General features: G+C 36.4%; 1 protein-coding gene across 1 annotated transcript in view; it reads right to left on the reverse strand.

Annotated features, from left to right (window-relative positions):
• Positions 1 to 1,056, reverse strand: part of LOC108141142 (neuroligin-4, X-linked) — a 49,137-nt gene extending 48,081 nt beyond the window's left edge. Inside the window, exon 1 of the mRNA XM_041709295.1 lies at positions 481 to 1,056. The gene's annotated coding sequence lies outside the window, so the exon portion shown is untranslated. The remainder of the gene's footprint in view (positions 1 to 480) is intronic.
• Between the last annotated feature and the right edge of the window lie 16,493 nt (positions 1,057 to 17,549).

Below are 17,549 nucleotides of genomic sequence, written 5' to 3' on the forward strand. Positions count from 1 at the left end.
CTAAATGCAAAAGATCGTGCCGAATTATGAGATTTATTTTTGGTCTCCCTCGTAAAAACACACAGAAGTGGGCGGTGGGCATGGTGCATTATCGCGCAAATTAATAGAAAAGTTTATTTTTAAATAATTCGGTTACTCGAAACACAAACACATTATTTAAATTTGTTTACACAATTGTTTTGCGCAATGAAAAAGGATTCGGTTTGGGCTTCGAATTTAGTAAATATATAAGCCTTTTATTTAGAATACTAAACAGTTCATTTGGAATTTGGAGCACTCGAATTTTCATCTAATAAACAATCTGCAAAATATATTCTTATATTCTTGTTTGTCTTTTTTTTTTTTGTTGCTTATACATATGTTTAAAAATGTTCACGAACGTCAGATACCACTGAAATTGTGAACATTTAGTATTTTTTTGCACTTGTATTGGGAAATATGTAAAGAGAAGTAAATTTATGCACTTCATTTAAATCATACTTTTGAATATTAATTATTGCGCGTATGTTTCATCGAGAAGGAGAATTTCGTTTATTAATTGACACAAACCATCGTGGTATTTTTAAGGAAGGACGACCAGTGAAGCGCATTTATTAATAATTTTCACAGGCTATTTGACTATTGCATTGCAGATAATTATGCGCGTTGTTAACTTTTCAATATTTGCATTTACCAATTTGCGCCTGATCGGTTGTTGTACCTTTGATCTGGCCGGTAGAGCAAAACAATTTTGGCAGGGGCTCTGTTTTCGTTTGTCACTGTCTGTGGATTTGCGCAAATAAATCAAAGACGTTTTCGATTATTTTTCATTTGGCTTCGATTGAACCGCACTCAAAATAAATCACTCTGCAGCGACTCTTCTTTTTTTATCTGATTAACTTTGCTGCCTTCTGCGCGTAAACATTTTCACTTGGCACGCGCTCTGCTTTTGTCCCCCTTTTGCAGATATTTATTTTTGGATCGCGCACAAGATTTATTTCACTGCTGTTTGGCTTGGCATAAGACTTTCCACTTAACAACCCAAACGAACACCGAAGCGATCCACAACCGACGCGATCTACGTTCAATCTGGAACTGTTCGCGGTCCTATCCGGCGGAAGAATTGCTAAGAATTCCCGGGATTTTTTCTCTTTGACAAGATCTTCTCTTCGGTGAGAGAATTTTATTTTTGTACCAGAAAGTCTAGCACACGAAATAGAGTATTCTGTTTTGTTTACGACATTTTCGGTAATTAGCAATAGCTAATAGGATAAGCAATTGTACCCGTTACTCGTAGAGTAAAACGGTATATTGCATTCGTACGACCCTAAGAAGTATATATATTCTTGATCAGGTTCAATAGCCAAGTCGATCTAGCCATATCCGTCTGTATGAATGAAGAGATCTCGGAACTATACACGCTAAAGATTTGGGATTTAGAGTGCAGATTGTAAGTGTATTTAAAAACGGAGGACTCTGTGTGGGTTTTTCGGTCCTATCTTTCGGTAGACACAAAAATGTTCAAAATCGAGTTATTATTTTAGAAGTTATAAAGTAATTAAATCCTCTGCCGCTGCTCGGCTGCCGCTGCTCGGCTGCCGCTCTGCCGGTGATCGTATATGTAAACACACAACACGAAAGAACTGTTAACGGGGGTGGGGGTGCGGTACTCTCTTAGCCGCAATAATGCTGCTCGGCAGATGGCGCCACCTAGACCGCGATTATTTTGGCGAGAGAATTTAGTTTGCAATAAATTGCTAAGTAACGGATATCTAATTGTCGAGGAAATCGACTATAGCGATCTCCCTTGTTTTAGAGTGAAAACATAATAATATTATTAAAAGCTATTACATCGAAACGTAACTCGCTAGTCACTAATAATAACTTTTTAAGTCTAATACAAACAAGTAAGATTGATAACGGTATAATCAAAATGATCAATTACAAAAAAGCATTGTTTCAAATTTTCTGAAAAGGCTATGACAGTTACTGTTACCTTTAAGACGTTAATTCTTCGCAATATAAAAAAATAAATTTGCATATACACTTTTGGCAATTTAGTTCCTTTTGAAACATAATGTAATAAATAAACTTACGAAAATATATTAGTAATATATAGTAAGAACCTTCTGTACGGAAATTCAAAATTAATATATCTGCATATCCCTGCATATAGCGTTCCTTGAACTTCCTAGCGTTTTCGATGTCTCATGGGGGAAATTTCCGTAGCTTCCGCTCCGTTAATACAGAAATAAACATATTTTGAAGCCAAGTGGAAAGATTTAGCTTATCGAAGACTTCCTGCAGCATATCTGTCTCTAAGTCTAAGTGCACAGAACGGAGCCAAGTTAAAGGCTTGGCTCTTAGCCAAGAACCAACAAAAAAAAACATGCCAACAAGTGAACTCCCCCGAAAAGAGACTAAGCTAAAATCCGACCTAGGTCTACCTCTACCTGCCAAGCGTTTTTGCATCGCAGCACGCAGTAGCTAAGTGACTTGTTTGACTTCTTCATCGTGCCTTCACTTCATCGCCAATTTGGTGAAGCCACTGGGAAAAAGAGAATAGTCAAAAAAGGTTTTTAGGGGGAGTGCCAAGTTAGAGCAAAAAGAAATACCGAAAGTGAAGCTAAATCTACAGCATTTTTGGTACCCTGGAAAACGATCTGTTTATTAACAGATTATATTACTATTGAATAACGTTTATTAACTATTATCTACTTGCCGGTCTTATCCGCCCAGCTGTTAGTTTTTAACCGCTTTAATTCAATACTTTCATCGAATTTTCATTTTTTTCATTTTTTCATTTTTTGTAAGGTAATGGAAAAAATATTTCTAATTCTCCTATTTATCCTTTTGATTGTATCAACTCAGCAATCTTAATAAGTTTAACAACCTATATACCTCCATCACCGACTTTCAAAATGTCAGGTGTCACAGTTTTTAGGACCAATTCTCGCACCTTTCACACCCATTTCAATATGTGCAGCGGCAAAGAGGATAAATGGCAGTCAATTTCAGACTTTCACGTTTGGCTTCCCTTATTGGGGCACACGCAAAAATCGACTGTTAGTCGAAATTGATTTACACGGCTGACATTTTCGAAGTAACTCGAGTAGCTAATTTACGACCATCAAAGTGCGCCAATAAATTTTGTTTAATTGCAAGTTAATTAAAACCGAAGCCCCATGCTTGAGACGCAGTACTTGGAGCACACACACCTCCAAATAAAGCGCTACTGGGGACGTCAGCAGGGCATTTAAAAATAGACCGAATTCGACGTCAAGGAGGCGGCAACTTCACAAATATATGAACAAGAAGAGCTGTAAAAATACCAATAAAAAAGTTTATAAAAATATGAAAAATAGGAATTTGTGTGCATTATTTTAAAACCTAGTGGAAATAAGCAACTCAGAATGGAAATGCAAATTTGCATTCGATTGGGTTCACTTTTTCTATAAACGACTTTTGTTTGCAAACTGTCAATTTATTATTTTTGTTTTTTCTTTTGCTTTTCATATATCCGAATATTTTCGTTGATATAAAATTGGTTCCGTTATTTTTGTCGAATATCTTAGTTGTGTTATTTATGGCGCCTGAGGTGCTAAACAAATTCAATCGTTTTGCTTTCATTTAAAATACGTTTTAAGAATTGAAACTATTTGGTAAGAACAAAGTAAAGTCCTGTCACTTGCATTATTGAAACCCAAAAAAAAATAGCTTAGCTTTTGCCCACACTTTCATATTGTAAAGTTTTTAAGTGCACCAACCGAACATTCATATTTATCATTTCATTAAAAATAAGGATAAACTCTCTTTTGACTAAAGTATATCTAAGTTCATGGTTAATAATAGTTGTCTTAACTTCATTACACAAAAGGAATAAATATATTTACTCGTTGGTATTGAAGCCTCTTTGGCTGAAGCTTAGCCAGTTTTTCATGCTTGACATTAATAAGCTTTTTTTGGTTAAAAAAGTACTGACATTTTTGTAACCAATTTCAGTTTGTACTCAATTCCCTGGACCATTCTCATTCTGCACATTGAGACAGGGTCAGGGATCTGGGGACCAAATGACTTGCAATTTGCGATCTAATTAACTTCGATTCCTTCGACAAGGACATTTACATAATTGCATTTCGTGGTGCATAATTCTGCCACAGGCACGCCCACTTTTAGCCCTAGATAAGAAAAAATGAAAGCATCGCAATCAAGTTAAAAACGAAAGTTGCCCATGGCGCAGGCGAAAGGATAACTGAAAGAATGGAACTGAAATTAGAAAAGCAGAATGACACAAAAAAGCGAGTGCGAACGTAATTGTGTTTCGCCGCTGCCACTGCAATTGGATTCTGGCCATATGGCGGCCACATTACACCGAGTTAAGCGAAGGCCGTGGAGCAAAAAAGGGGAAAAAATTGTCAGGAAAGAGGCAGCGGCTCCAAATGAAAGCCAACTCTAATTAAGTCGGCAACGGTCAAGTTGCAGAAACACAAAGGGAAAGCAAAGGCAGCTTTTTTTCGTCTCTGACCAGAAAGAAGAAAAGTTTCTGTAAGATAGCAGTGGGCCGTAAAGGCGGATGATTTAATTCAAAAGTGCAACGGGCCAACTCAACTTATTTGGTGCTAATTATATCCCCTAAGTCGGGGAATTATAAATGCAGTTAGGTGCCTTATAAAACGGAGTCCTTATAGGAATTATAAGGAACATACTGAGGCTGAAAACCGTTCGCTTTTAGTGTTTAAGTATTTGACTTGAGACTGCTGCAGCTCTAAGTGGAGTGCAAATAAATTAGACGAAAAATTGCTGAAGAAATGCCCCCAAGAAATGCACTTATCCTTGGCTTGTTGACTCGCCAAAAAAAGTTGTATAAAATGGAATACAGAAATTGGCAGCGCTACACGGAAAACTATTTCTCAGCCCATAAGCTCTTAAGTACTTTTACTTGATTGAAGATCTGACCTTTGCCTAATATTGACAACGTTTATCGTAAGAACTGACATTGAAAAAATTGTTATTGCTCTTTCCCAAAAAGTAAAAAATATTTATTACTCAGCTCATTTTTTTTCGTGTATACAAAAAACGCCATTTGAATTATTGCAAACTTATTCTCTGTCGCTTCCTTGGGCTGAAATTCCGCACCGTAAACTTGGCCTGAACTTCTCGCTAATCAGGGAATCAGTGCCACAACTAGAATTGAAGTGGTCCAAGCCCAATGGAGCAGAAAACACAGCCAACGGCAACTAGAGCTTCCTCATGGGCTTTGGGGCAGTAAATTTGGCGTAAAATAGACTATTGATTTTTGAGCTCAGCTCGGCTTACTGAAACTTAACTAAACTTAGCTAAAGCGTTAACAGATTTGGCTCTTTGCTGTGGTCTGTGTGTATTGAAAATCCCCCGTGCATATATGCAAATGAATCAGACAGTGAATTCCATTTGTTGGCATTTAAATCTCTCTGGGGACTCCTCCATTTCGAATCTGTCTTTCACTCGAGTGAAACTAAATGCCACTCACTTACAATTGTCGCCTCAAGCTGGACCAGAGACGAGGTGTAAGTAAGCATTAAATAAACAAAATCCGCTCAAAAAGGAAACTAAACGCTGACTAAATCAACACGAGGAAGGCCCCTTAAAAAAAGGGACCCAGAAAAGAGTCTCCCGTTGAAGTGGTCAGCCCAGGAAAGTTGGGCAAAAAAGAAGCGCTCGAGGACCGCACTCTGGACTGTCCACTCGTATTAAAGGAAAAACGCCGCAGGCATTTTAAGTGTTGTTAATGCCGATGCGGCGGCGGCACGAAAGTTTTTCCACTGCGCAAATGAAACAAGTTTTTATTTAGTTTTCCTTTTTTTTTGGCAGCAGCAGCTCACGTTCCACGCCCGCCCATTTTTATGCATTTATAAAAACCAAGGGACTTCAAACTGAAAAACAAACCAGAAGAGAGTGGAAAAGTTGTGCCACTTTTTGTTAACGCGTGGCTGCTTACGTGTGTGTCATTTAGCTCAAGTCCCAGGACCCTCCGCCGCCGTCTCATTTTGGGGCAGTTTCCAGAAAAGTGGTGGTCAGCGGTCGCTCTCCATGTAAATGGCGTTCGAGAATTAACACAACTTTCAACTAGAAACGGATTAAGCCATTCTTTTCACGAAAAGGCTCTTAGCAAATCAGATGGTAACAAAGTTTGTACTTAACTGGGATAGACAGCATTTGAAATCTTGTTAAATTGCTTATATGAATCTTCATCGTTTTATAATTTATGATCTTCTTTATTTTACAAATAATACTTATAACTTTGCTGACCTTAGATATTATTTTATTTTTGGGAATACACAAAACTTAACTTACAAGTCATTTTCCCTAGAGCTATTTTTTGTATATTGTAGTTTTTTGAAAATCAACACTTATATAGCTCTCAACTAAACTGATTACCTCGTAAGCCATTTTTTCTAGAGCTATTTTTTGTATATGGTAGTTTTTTGAAAATCAACTTTTATACAGCTTTTCGATGACTTTCAAGACACTTCGTTGACTCTTGAATAAAAAAAAGCTGAATTAATTGAGATGTCGTTGTCATTTGCATTTAATTATCGATTTTGTTATTGTACCCACATCTTTCCAGCGAGTTTTTGTGATTATTGAACATTTTACGATTCAAATTTATTCTCCACCACTTTTAGCTTTGCACCTTTTTGATGGAATATTAATTAGCTCTAAAAATGATTTTTTATTCTGAAAAGGACTGCGATGATTTCATAATTACGACAAAAGCAGCTGCAGCGGGACACATTATGAAAATGGCATGAAATTAATTCGTGATATCGAAAAGGAAAATTACCGCCCGAGAAGTGCGCATCTGTTTCGCATTATAAATATGTCATATCCTGTTTCCTGCAGGCACACCGAGCAGCTTATCAGTCCCACTTGCAGTTGCAGGAACTCCCATGCGAAAGCCTCAAAGGAAGCGTACTCCCTTCCAGGTTTCATGTTCTTAAAAGGGGGAACTCGGGGGCTCAGACAAAGTAACAATTCAACCGAAGGCTTCCTCATTTGCTGAACCAGAATATCAAGCAGAACGAAAACAGGGAGTACTGGCTCCACGCTCCCTGTGTAAATGGTATAAATTTCTCTGCTTATTTGCGATGCAACTCTATATACCCTTATGTGTATTTATTGTCTATTAACTATGGTAACGGATGAATAACTTAATTGATTACGAAACAATGTTGAAGAAAATAAAAAAGGACATCAATACGGATTGAACACGGTGAAACAGAGGCAAGAAACCATATAGTTAGATTTCTGAGCGAGAAAATTTTAAGATAATGTAATATAATTAAATAGTACAACACAATAAAAGTAAGTATGACTATAGTTAATGCTGATCAAGAATACATATACTTTATATACTTAACTTTTATATTTTTTGAACGAAAATACATATAATAGATAGAACATTTAAGTATTTACAAATTTCATATAAAGACAAAAATTAAATTTTTAATTTTTTGTTTGCGGTTTGTTAGTTCAAATGAGAAGTTTTCTTTCTGTCTTGTTGGACATAAGCCTTGTTAAATAACACTCAAGTCATTATAAAACTTAGGTATAAAAACATTTTTCACTCACCTTTTAATATGCTAGTATTAAAACAAAGAAAAAAACTTTTTTAAAAGATTAATTTATAAATTTTTTATACAAATTTATAAATACTAATTTTTTTTATAAATAAAGACTGATATTATTTTGAACAAATACCAAGGTTTTGATTTTTTAAGTTTGAAACGAAATAATGCTGTTTGGTAGTGAAAAAAATATAAAGAGTTTATTTTGGCGCAAATTACAGGGTGGCCCATCTAGCGGTTTCTTATTTCATTTTCAATTTGTTATATATTTGGTTAAAGGTTTGTGGTTTTCGAAATGGTTAAGTTTACGCTCGAAGAAAATTAAGAAAAAATGAAATCTAACTTTTAAAGAGGTGAGTTTTTTTCCGAAACTAAAGAAAACTCAAGAAAACTGAGTGCGTGATACTGGCTCGTTAGTTGTCAATTCGTTTCCGTGTTTGACCAGTGCGTTCAGTCGAATGTGTAAACATCAACTCAAATTGGACATTTCTCGCACGTCCATGCAAACGAATTTGGACTAAACACCTCGGTCTGAAGTCATACAATGGGCCGAAGAGCGCTTGGTGGAAGATGAGCAATTTTATTGAAAAATCATATTTCCAGATGAAGTTAATTTCCACCTCGGTGGTCAGTTCAATAAGCAGAATTCCCAGACTTGGAGCTCCGCAAACCCGCACGTCGTCTTTTAGAAGAAAATGCATCCACGAGTGACTGTTCGGTGACTTCGGAATCGAATCAGGAGCCGCCGTAACCGTCAATGGTGATTCCTATCGCGGTATGTACATATTTAGACTTTTTCTTTACCAAGGCCGGCGCTGCACGGCACGATTGAACATCGAATAATTAGCCAAATAGGCTATGACAACTGGCCGCCTCGCAACTGCGATTTCACCCCGATGGACTAGTTTTTGTGCGGTGCCGTAATGGATAAGTTCTAAGCCAACCATCAAGATACAGATGACGACCTTAATTAAAGTTTGCCATTGAGGCCAACAGCCAAAGAAATAACTGAAAGTTTATTTTCAATAAATGTGTTTTGAAAATAAACTACAGACAGTAGTTCAGGTATTAATTCAATACTTAGTAATATATATCAGTAATATATACCTTTAAATTTCATTTCACTACTGAAGAGCCTAAAACTGTAGTCTTGTTTTTAAGCCACATAAGTTTTATTTCGATACTTTCGTGGTATTAATTTGATAATCATCTTATTGAGAAATTTATGATAGCCAATTTTTTAAATTTCATGTAACAATTGTAAAGTTTCTATGACCACTTTTTTTGGGTGTACTGCAAGGCCCCACATTCAATATTCAATAAAACAAAATTATAAAAATACCATTCCTTTTGTTCTAGCCATTTTAAAACGCAACTTTTTCGTGGGCAACCCTGCTAAAATCACATTTTATTTAGAGATAAAGAAATGGGGAATAATCTTGTAAAGAAAATAATTTTATTTTTAAAATCTTCTGTTTGAAGAAATATTATCATGATTGCCATCCTCCTCTGTAGAGTACGCGGTTATTACAAATCAAGAAAGAAAGCTATATACCCGTGGAGTTATTACAAAAACTAAATATTTAAGAGAACGACTTTATTTACATTTTTTGCGTATATGTTTAAAAGGTATGAAGCTTTGTCGCAATTACGCAGCATTTTTCGATCGTTCCTATGACAGCTATATGATATTGTTGTCCGATTTTAATAAGTTTATCAACGTAGTTTTGAAATCGTTCTAATGGTATATATACGTATAAATTTGAAAACAGCGAAGCTATAATTTGTATTACCGATACTTGTTGAATAAAATTATAGAATTCAAAGTCTTTTTTTAAGCACATTATTATTTACATTCCAAGATTCTTTAACATTTATTTTTTCAAGTTTAAATACAATATTTACATGTCAAAACATGTAACTAAAAATAATAATAATAAAGCTTTGCAAATCCATGCAACAAAGTTTTTGTAATTAATTCCCTAAATAACCACTCAATTTCTCGCCTCGAGAGTAGAAAACCCACTTTATATGTAAAATCCCTCAAATGCGATTTTTTTAGAGAATTTTTTGTTCTATACATGTCATTGAAAATAAAAGAAAAACGAAAAAATATAATGTTCATTCATACAAAAATGCCGCGACCAAAAAACCTACCGAAAATTGTACACTCTCGACAAAATCAAACATTTAAGTTTGTGTCCCGTAACCGCAGCCGAAATACAACATTTTTACCAAAACCGAGACCGTAGTTAAAAGAGTTATATTGGTTGTAACCGCAAAGGTAAATTATATTATTATTATTTTATATTAAATTATTAATATTAATATATTAAAGGTTATACGTACCTTTGAAAAGTGAGTTTGAAATTCGACTTGGTACTGATTAATATATATATATATATTTGTATTTTGCTTTTGTTTCTGCACTGGTTGTTGTCTTTTGTTCTTGTTTTACACTTCGGGACTATTGTCGGCTTAATTGTTGTTGTGCGTTTTCCTGGTCCCATTGCCTTTGTTGTAGCTGTTGTTGCTGTTGCTGGAGTAGTGGGTGTGGGTTGGAAACGACTGCCCCTCTGATTGTTGACGTGGCTGAGAAAGCGCACACTTAAGTGCACTTGAGCGTTTTTAATTAAAACGCAATTTTTCAACAGGCAAAAGTCGAGCCGGCAAACAACTGGGCAGACAAGTAGGTACCAGATCCGCATTATTTCTGGAATATTTGCACACTTTTCACTCCGTATGTTCGTATGTTAAACAGTAAGCTTTTTGTCCTGCTGTTAAAGGCCAAAACAATATTTTAAAAAAGACTTTGTCTGGGGCTAAGTGGTAAAAGAAATCACGAAATATCCACATATTTTGTTTTGCATTTAGATTGAAACTACACTCATCAATCATACTGGAAACAGTGTATAAAAAAAGAACACTGAAATGTCTTCCAATCAGAAGTGCTCCCAGCAACAGAGAGGGTCTTTTAGTGGGGATTTGTTTTCGTGGATAAGGACAACAGTTGTTGCCTCCAAAACATAATCAACGTCATCATCGTCAGGCAACCAGAGCAACTTTGTCGCACTCACTGTTATTTATGCAGTTTCCCCTTGTGCACGGAAGAGAAATCTATTGGGTGCACTATTTGCTTCTTTGTTTACGGGAACTATACAGAAAAAAAAAACTTTAATAACATTTTTTTGGATATTTACCAAATATTTCTTAAATTTACAGCTTCAAACCAAAAAATAAAAAAATAAAATATACAAGACGCACACTACTCAGTTTTGTAAAAGGTAACTTAGTTACACGGATCACACAACTAAACAAAGTCTTTAATTTTTTTTTTTTTGTCAAAATATAATATTAAATTAGGAATACTAGTTTTTGATACTTGGTCGTTTCTTTTGTCTATGCTGGCGTTAATTCACGTTTTAACTTATAACTAACAAGAAAGAAAGCAAGTTGCGGCAAGTCGAAGTTTACATACCCTTGCAGCTCTTGCCTAATTGAAATATTCTTTTATACATATAAATTTCGAATTATATGAGTATATGTTTTAAATCATAGATGCTTTGTGCATTTTCAGCTTAATTATCGTATTTCAGCTCAATTATTCTTATGCAGGTTGAGAATACATATATACTTTATAGGGTCGGAAATGTTTGCTTCACTGCGTTGCAAGCTTCTGACTTAAATTATAATACCGTCTGCAAAAAATTCATTTTGAAAGCAAAGACATTGCGTTTGTAAATATAAAGTGTTTAGTAAACTAAAAAATGAAATAGAGGAAAAAACCAAAAAAAAACAAGGAGGAGTTGTGCTCTGATCCATCTGCACGAAAATTAAGGTTTACGGACAGAGAGACCACGCCAGAAATGTAAGACATGATAAAAAAGTCTATTTAATTTCGAGGAATTCCAGAACTTTGAAAACATTTTAGCAGTCCCATGTTTTTAGCTGTGTACCAATGCTTCCGATGTTGCTGTGTCGCCAGATGATGTGTATGTGTATGTGGATGAGGATGAGGATGAGAGGGTAAAGATGATTATGATGACAACAAGTGCATAACCCTTTGGCCCCCGGCGCTGACTCCACTTTCCTGGCGTCTGATGGCTCCAGCTTTGCCATGTGTCCATGGGGGATATATACGTGCCTGCCGATGAGGGGCATGCCACATTTACGCGCTGCACTTGCCACGCGCGTACCAAAATAAACACGAAAATCATGTAGTGCCGCGGCCGAGGTCTCTGGGCCGCGAGGGTTGACAAAACAAGTCGCAAGTGCAGCAATTTAGGCGGAAAGCCGAGATGAGTGGAGGGGATGACGATATGCTGCTGCCAGAGGGCTAAAATTGGGATTCATTTAGTACATCTCAAAGCCTGACGCATAAGAACTGATATTTTATTCAAGACAAATTGACCATTACAGAAGCTAAGCTTAAAATGCAAAATTTTTTTTATGATTACCTTATATTAGTCAAAAGTTTGCAAATTATTGGTTCGATTTGGAAAATTACACAGATAGCCAGACGGACATACAGACGGACATGACTAGATCGACTTGTCTATTGATTCTAAAAAAGCAGTTATCAATTAAGACATATATGAAGATCGGAACTGCTTCCTTCTACTTCTCATATACTTTACATATAAAATACCCTTTTACTTTTCGAGTAATGCGTACACAAATTAGAGCTTCGCTGTTTTTAATTTATTCGAGTTTAGTTTACTTTAGAATGAGGGTTTTAATTTTATTAACGATGTCAAATAGAAATAATCGAAACAATTCAGCGAAAGTTCGACTGTTCTGCAATGCTGTTAAACACAAACTTTCTCATATAGCTCACATCATCGGCATATTTAGTTTTGAAAAAGGTGTTTTTAATAATAAGGAGACTAGTTTTCTTTACTGAATATTGGAAGATTATTTCCCAGGCGCATACTCCATCCGAACGCCTCCACTTTTCTTGTTGCCAATGCCGCATAAGATGGAAACTAGAATTCAATTAATCCCATCCTCTCAGAACCAGCAAACTAATCAAAATTCATAAGGAAAGCAATTATGAAACTATTCAATGCCCATACCCGAATTCAAACTGCCATCACATGGCATCCGCAATTAATACACATAGTATAATTCGCATCATGAGGACACGCAGCTGAGGTGCAACACCACCGCAGGATCCGTCTGCAAGGAGCCAAGGACAAATTAACAATAACTAGTTGGAAGATAATGGCCCATTCAAGCATTTACTTCCCAGCCATATCGGCAGCAGCAACAATGGGCGACTGGTCGTGTAAGAAGGCACTTGGCCGAGCACCTAACAGACGGCTTGTCGAAACTGGAGAAGCCAAGCATTTCCAGTCTCTGAAATCCCCACATTTCGGCATAATTAGCACACAGCCTGCGGCACAAATTTGCAATCACGGTTCACATCGTGCGGACATGGCTCGAATTTGATGGAGGCTGTGAGAAGGAGGTGGTCATATTAATAACCTATAGGGTTCCGATAAGATATTCACATGAGTAGCACGAGAGGCACTATACAAATTAATAAACTCACATTAAAACTGAACTTGATTGATAGATTAAATTGAAAAAACAGTGTTTCTCGATATTATCAAAAATTGTTTTTCAAATATTGTTTACAACTTAAATCATGTTATTTGCTTTAAAATATAGAAAAGGCCAGACACTGGTAAAAATGAACGTTGCTTCTATCTTAACATCTCCAAACGAATGTTGACTTACAGCCCATAAAAAAAATCTCTTCCTCGCAGACTGGCTTTTTCTATCTCCATATTGACACATGTGCGTACGTGGTGTCTGGTAGATATGCATAAAAGATATAGCAAACAGCTTGGCAGTTAGGCTGTTAGGCTGTTAGGCAGGCCCACATCGTGCAAATGTGCGAACTCATTAGAGAACTCCGGCGAAGTGAGCCACTGGCAACAGGAGGCAATTAGAAAACGATTTATCGCAATTTTCGGTGTGATTAAAAACGGCGTCATTCGACAATTAAAGTACTGTACGTGTGCAATTTCCGCTCCCAGAAATATCAAATAAAAGATTACGTCAAAAGCCTGCAAAATGGTAGGCCTGCTGCTAATTAAAACGCATAAGTCTGCCGTTGCTGCCATCTTGTGCGCTCTCCAGATGAATTGCCAGCGCCTTTGTCTAAGAACTCAGTTTACCGTCTTCATCTTGGCTCGCTACTCAACTCTATTACCATTACCATTACCAACTCGAGCGGGAAAATAACTCAAGTGGCCCGGCTGAGTGGGTAGATAGTTTGCATGCCTTAAGTTGCCAGTTACCAGCACAGCCTTTTCCCTGTACCACGTTAACGTTCCTCTGAGCTTGATGTAGCCGTCATTTTGAACCGATCTGGGCGGTGGGTGGTGGGCGGTGGGTGACGGTGACAGCCACCCATCGCGTCTGTCCGCATCAGTCGGCTAATGGCCGCTTTGCGGCTCAAGTGGCAGGAGCATCGTCTGCCCAGGGAAGTCATGAAGCATTTAGGCCAAGCTGCAAGTTTGTGCAAACTTGGTAGGTGGCTTTATCATTTGCCTAAAGACTCCGCCATTCTGAATTGTGGCATTCGCTCTGAATGGTTGATCTGATCTTCTATGCACCACAAGGATACATGATTAATGGATTAATGTTGTCGTTCATACAGCTTAAGTAACAAACTATTATTTGAGTAGTAATATTTCGATACAGTCAGTTGAAGAAAATGGCAACTTAAGTTAATTGCAGTGCTTGGCTTTAAGCTTTCATAAACACAATATACCATTTTATTGAAATTTATTAAAAATAAAATGGTTTAGATTTTTAATTTCCCGAAAACTTACTCAGTGCGCATATTTAAGTGTCTGAAATTATAGTTTTACTTTTAGCATATTTTGTAGTCCTTTCATTGGTAAGCGAGTGCAAAAATGTGACTTTAAAAAACTTAAAAACTTAAATTATTCATTCAAACTGCTAACTACATTCTATGCAGTCGATCTATTTATTCAAGTTTCCAAAATTTGCTGATTGTACCGAAAAATGCAAATTTGCAATCATATCATCCTTCTTTCTCCCAAACGTTTGCACCATTTCCCCAAAAATAGCACAGTATTCGGGTCAAAGCATCATGCCTTTCCCCCCAAACTCACTGGCCCACCTATCGCATTTCATTGTTAATAAATTTCGGGCTCAATTCATTCATGGAAATTTCGGACCCCCCTCAATTTGTTTTTGTAGAAACTCCCGCACTGAAATCAATTTCGGTTCGCAACTTTCCAAGCCCCAGAGCTGTCAAGCAGGGGAAAATGTTCAAAAAGAGGAAGGGTGCCCCCAGGCAGCACTAAATCAATCACTTAACTATTTTCCTGCACTTTTCAGTGCAATTTATTTACCAGTTCGCAGTAAAGAAAACGAGGAGCAAACCGAACGGAACAAACAAAACAATTGTCCGTGTACAATTCAAATAAAAAATCTAAGAATAAATAAAACCCCCATATCATACAACATTTTTTTAGAAAAAATTCTGCTTCACCCGGAAATATATATATATATATATAAACATTTATTTTTTTTGCCTTGGCTTTGCGAGAACATACACCCAAGCCGTGTTCCACCGCATGTTGTTTCTATGTATCGCCCAATTTTTATTTGCTTTTTTTTGTTCATCGTTTTTGCTAGAAAAGTAATTCATTCTTTTCTAGCCAACTTCGACCAAAAATGTGGAAAGGCTTTTGTTTCGCATATATTTTTGGTTAGCAATAATGGAGAGCGCAACAGCGAAAATGTTTACAGCATGGATTAGCCGGGTTTGATGATGCCCTTGTCAATTCAACAATATCACCAAATGGCTTATAAACTTACATCAGTGTCAGATATAGAAAAACTTTATTCCCATTGAATTAGTCAATCAATATGCCATTTTTCAGGTCACAATAAATAAATTATTTTATCTTTATTGGTGCACTTCACCCTTGTAAGTGTATTTCAATGCATTTCCCAAAATTTTTAGTATGCAAATTTCGGAATATGTTTAAAATTCAATCTGCTTTTTTTGGTATTTATGTACTGACAGTTGTTAGCGCATTTTATCCTTTATAATATTTCTGAAAAGTTCATATTTCATATAAATTCCATATCAAATAGCACAAAAAGATGAGTGCGGGTAAGCTAGTTCGTTCCATGCCAATGCATTTTTGATTTTCAATCGCCGGTTTATCTCCACAGTTCACAGAAAACATGATATTTAGCATGGCATGAAAAATGAATTTCATCATTTCAAACGACTGCTATTTCTGCGTTCATGTGTTTAAAATCTTTGGAGGCATTACGTTTTAGCTACAAATAAATACAGCAAATTTATGCATCTTGTCTACAGGTTGAGTTCAACTGAACCGAGTCATTAGATAAAATTTAAAGCATGTTTTCAACGAAATTTAAATACTCTTGCAAGGACAATCTCGCTCTTTTTGCTGTACTGCATGGTAACTTAATATAAGTTTTTTCAGTTTATCATCACAATCTATATATTTTGGAGGTCACATTTAGCTCGAATGAATATTAATAACAAAATGGTTATTAATCGTAAGAAAATTCTTTGTTTTGAAGAAAAAAATGTACTTCTATGGCCAATGACAATAGAGTTGGGAGAGCTGCTCATTAATAGTTTACATTAACTGATTTAATCTAAACTTTTTAAACTCCCGTCAACTAAGTTGTTCCATCTCCTCAGAATTTTTGGTACTTGACGTCGCCCGAGGCCTGGACAAAAAAAAGTTTGTTTACCTTTTTAATGGCGTCGGTGGTGGCGGCGACAAAAATCAAATCAAAACAAAACACGCAACGCCAGCTCTCAGTTCAAACACCCCGCAGCCAGGGCGGCAAAGGTCCCAAGATGTTGTTGATGAGCGACCTTTGCATAAAGTTGCCAGCCAGCCTCCTCTTCGGAGCTCGGTGTTATGCTAAATTTAAAATATGCTGCGGTATAGATTAGAATAAAGCGTAGGGAGACTGCGTGCACTATGAAAAAAATTACAACTTTACGTCGCACTGAAAATAAAATAAATCAAGAAAGAAAGCAAACTTCGGCAAGCCGAATTATATATTTCTTAAAAGATCAAAGTCGTTTGGGTTTTTTTGTAAGCCCAAAACAGAAATAAAATTAAACAAGAAGGAACGCTCTAGTCGAGTGCCCCGACTATTACTTACCATTCAATAATATTATCGATTTCAAAATAGATAATCGTGTTTTATGTGGCGCCATTTGTAACATTTATGCTAATAAATTCTAAAATAGTTCGACTTGTACTCTACGAGTAACGGGTATAAAAATTGAGTGTAACGAAGTTACAATTTATTTAAATTTATTTTTCGATTTGTTTATGTGATACAGAACAACGATCCAAAAGTTTGACTTTTGCAAAAGACTTTTTTCTAAAATGTCATACAACTTTCTTAACATTGCAGGTAGAATGCAATAAAAATTAATATTTTGAAATTATTTTGGAGTAGAACTGGAGAATGGACATGGCTAGTTCATGTCGACTGTTGATGCTAATCAGCAATACACATCACCATATATTTTTCAAAGGAATCTTGATTAAATTGTACAAAAATAAATCTAATATCACACCCACGGCTTTTCTTTAACAGTAACATTACAATTTTTAACTAAGGGACATATACATTCATAAAGTTTTCTTCTCAGTGTTGAGGCTGCAGCTACAGCCTCACTTCTTCACTCCCCTTGAGACAAGTTCCTTGCGTTTTGACGCTGGTTGGGTGAGACATCTACAAGCTAACATCTGGCGTGGCATATCACACACGCGTGCGCGCTTTAATTAGCTTCTCGAAGGGAGGGACTATCGGGGCGGGGGTATATCCTCCCTGTTCTTGGAGGGAGGGGAAAATGGGGATATAGGAGAACTGCTCGCACTGCTTGCACATGTCACCGAGCTCGGTGTG

The sequence above is a fragment of the Drosophila elegans genome, unplaced genomic scaffold (assembly GCF_018152505.1).
Source record: "Drosophila elegans isolate 14027-0461.03 unplaced genomic scaffold, ASM1815250v1 contig_476, whole genome shotgun sequence".
In the NCBI taxonomy this organism is placed as follows: domain Eukaryota; kingdom Metazoa; phylum Arthropoda; class Insecta; order Diptera; family Drosophilidae; genus Drosophila; species Drosophila elegans.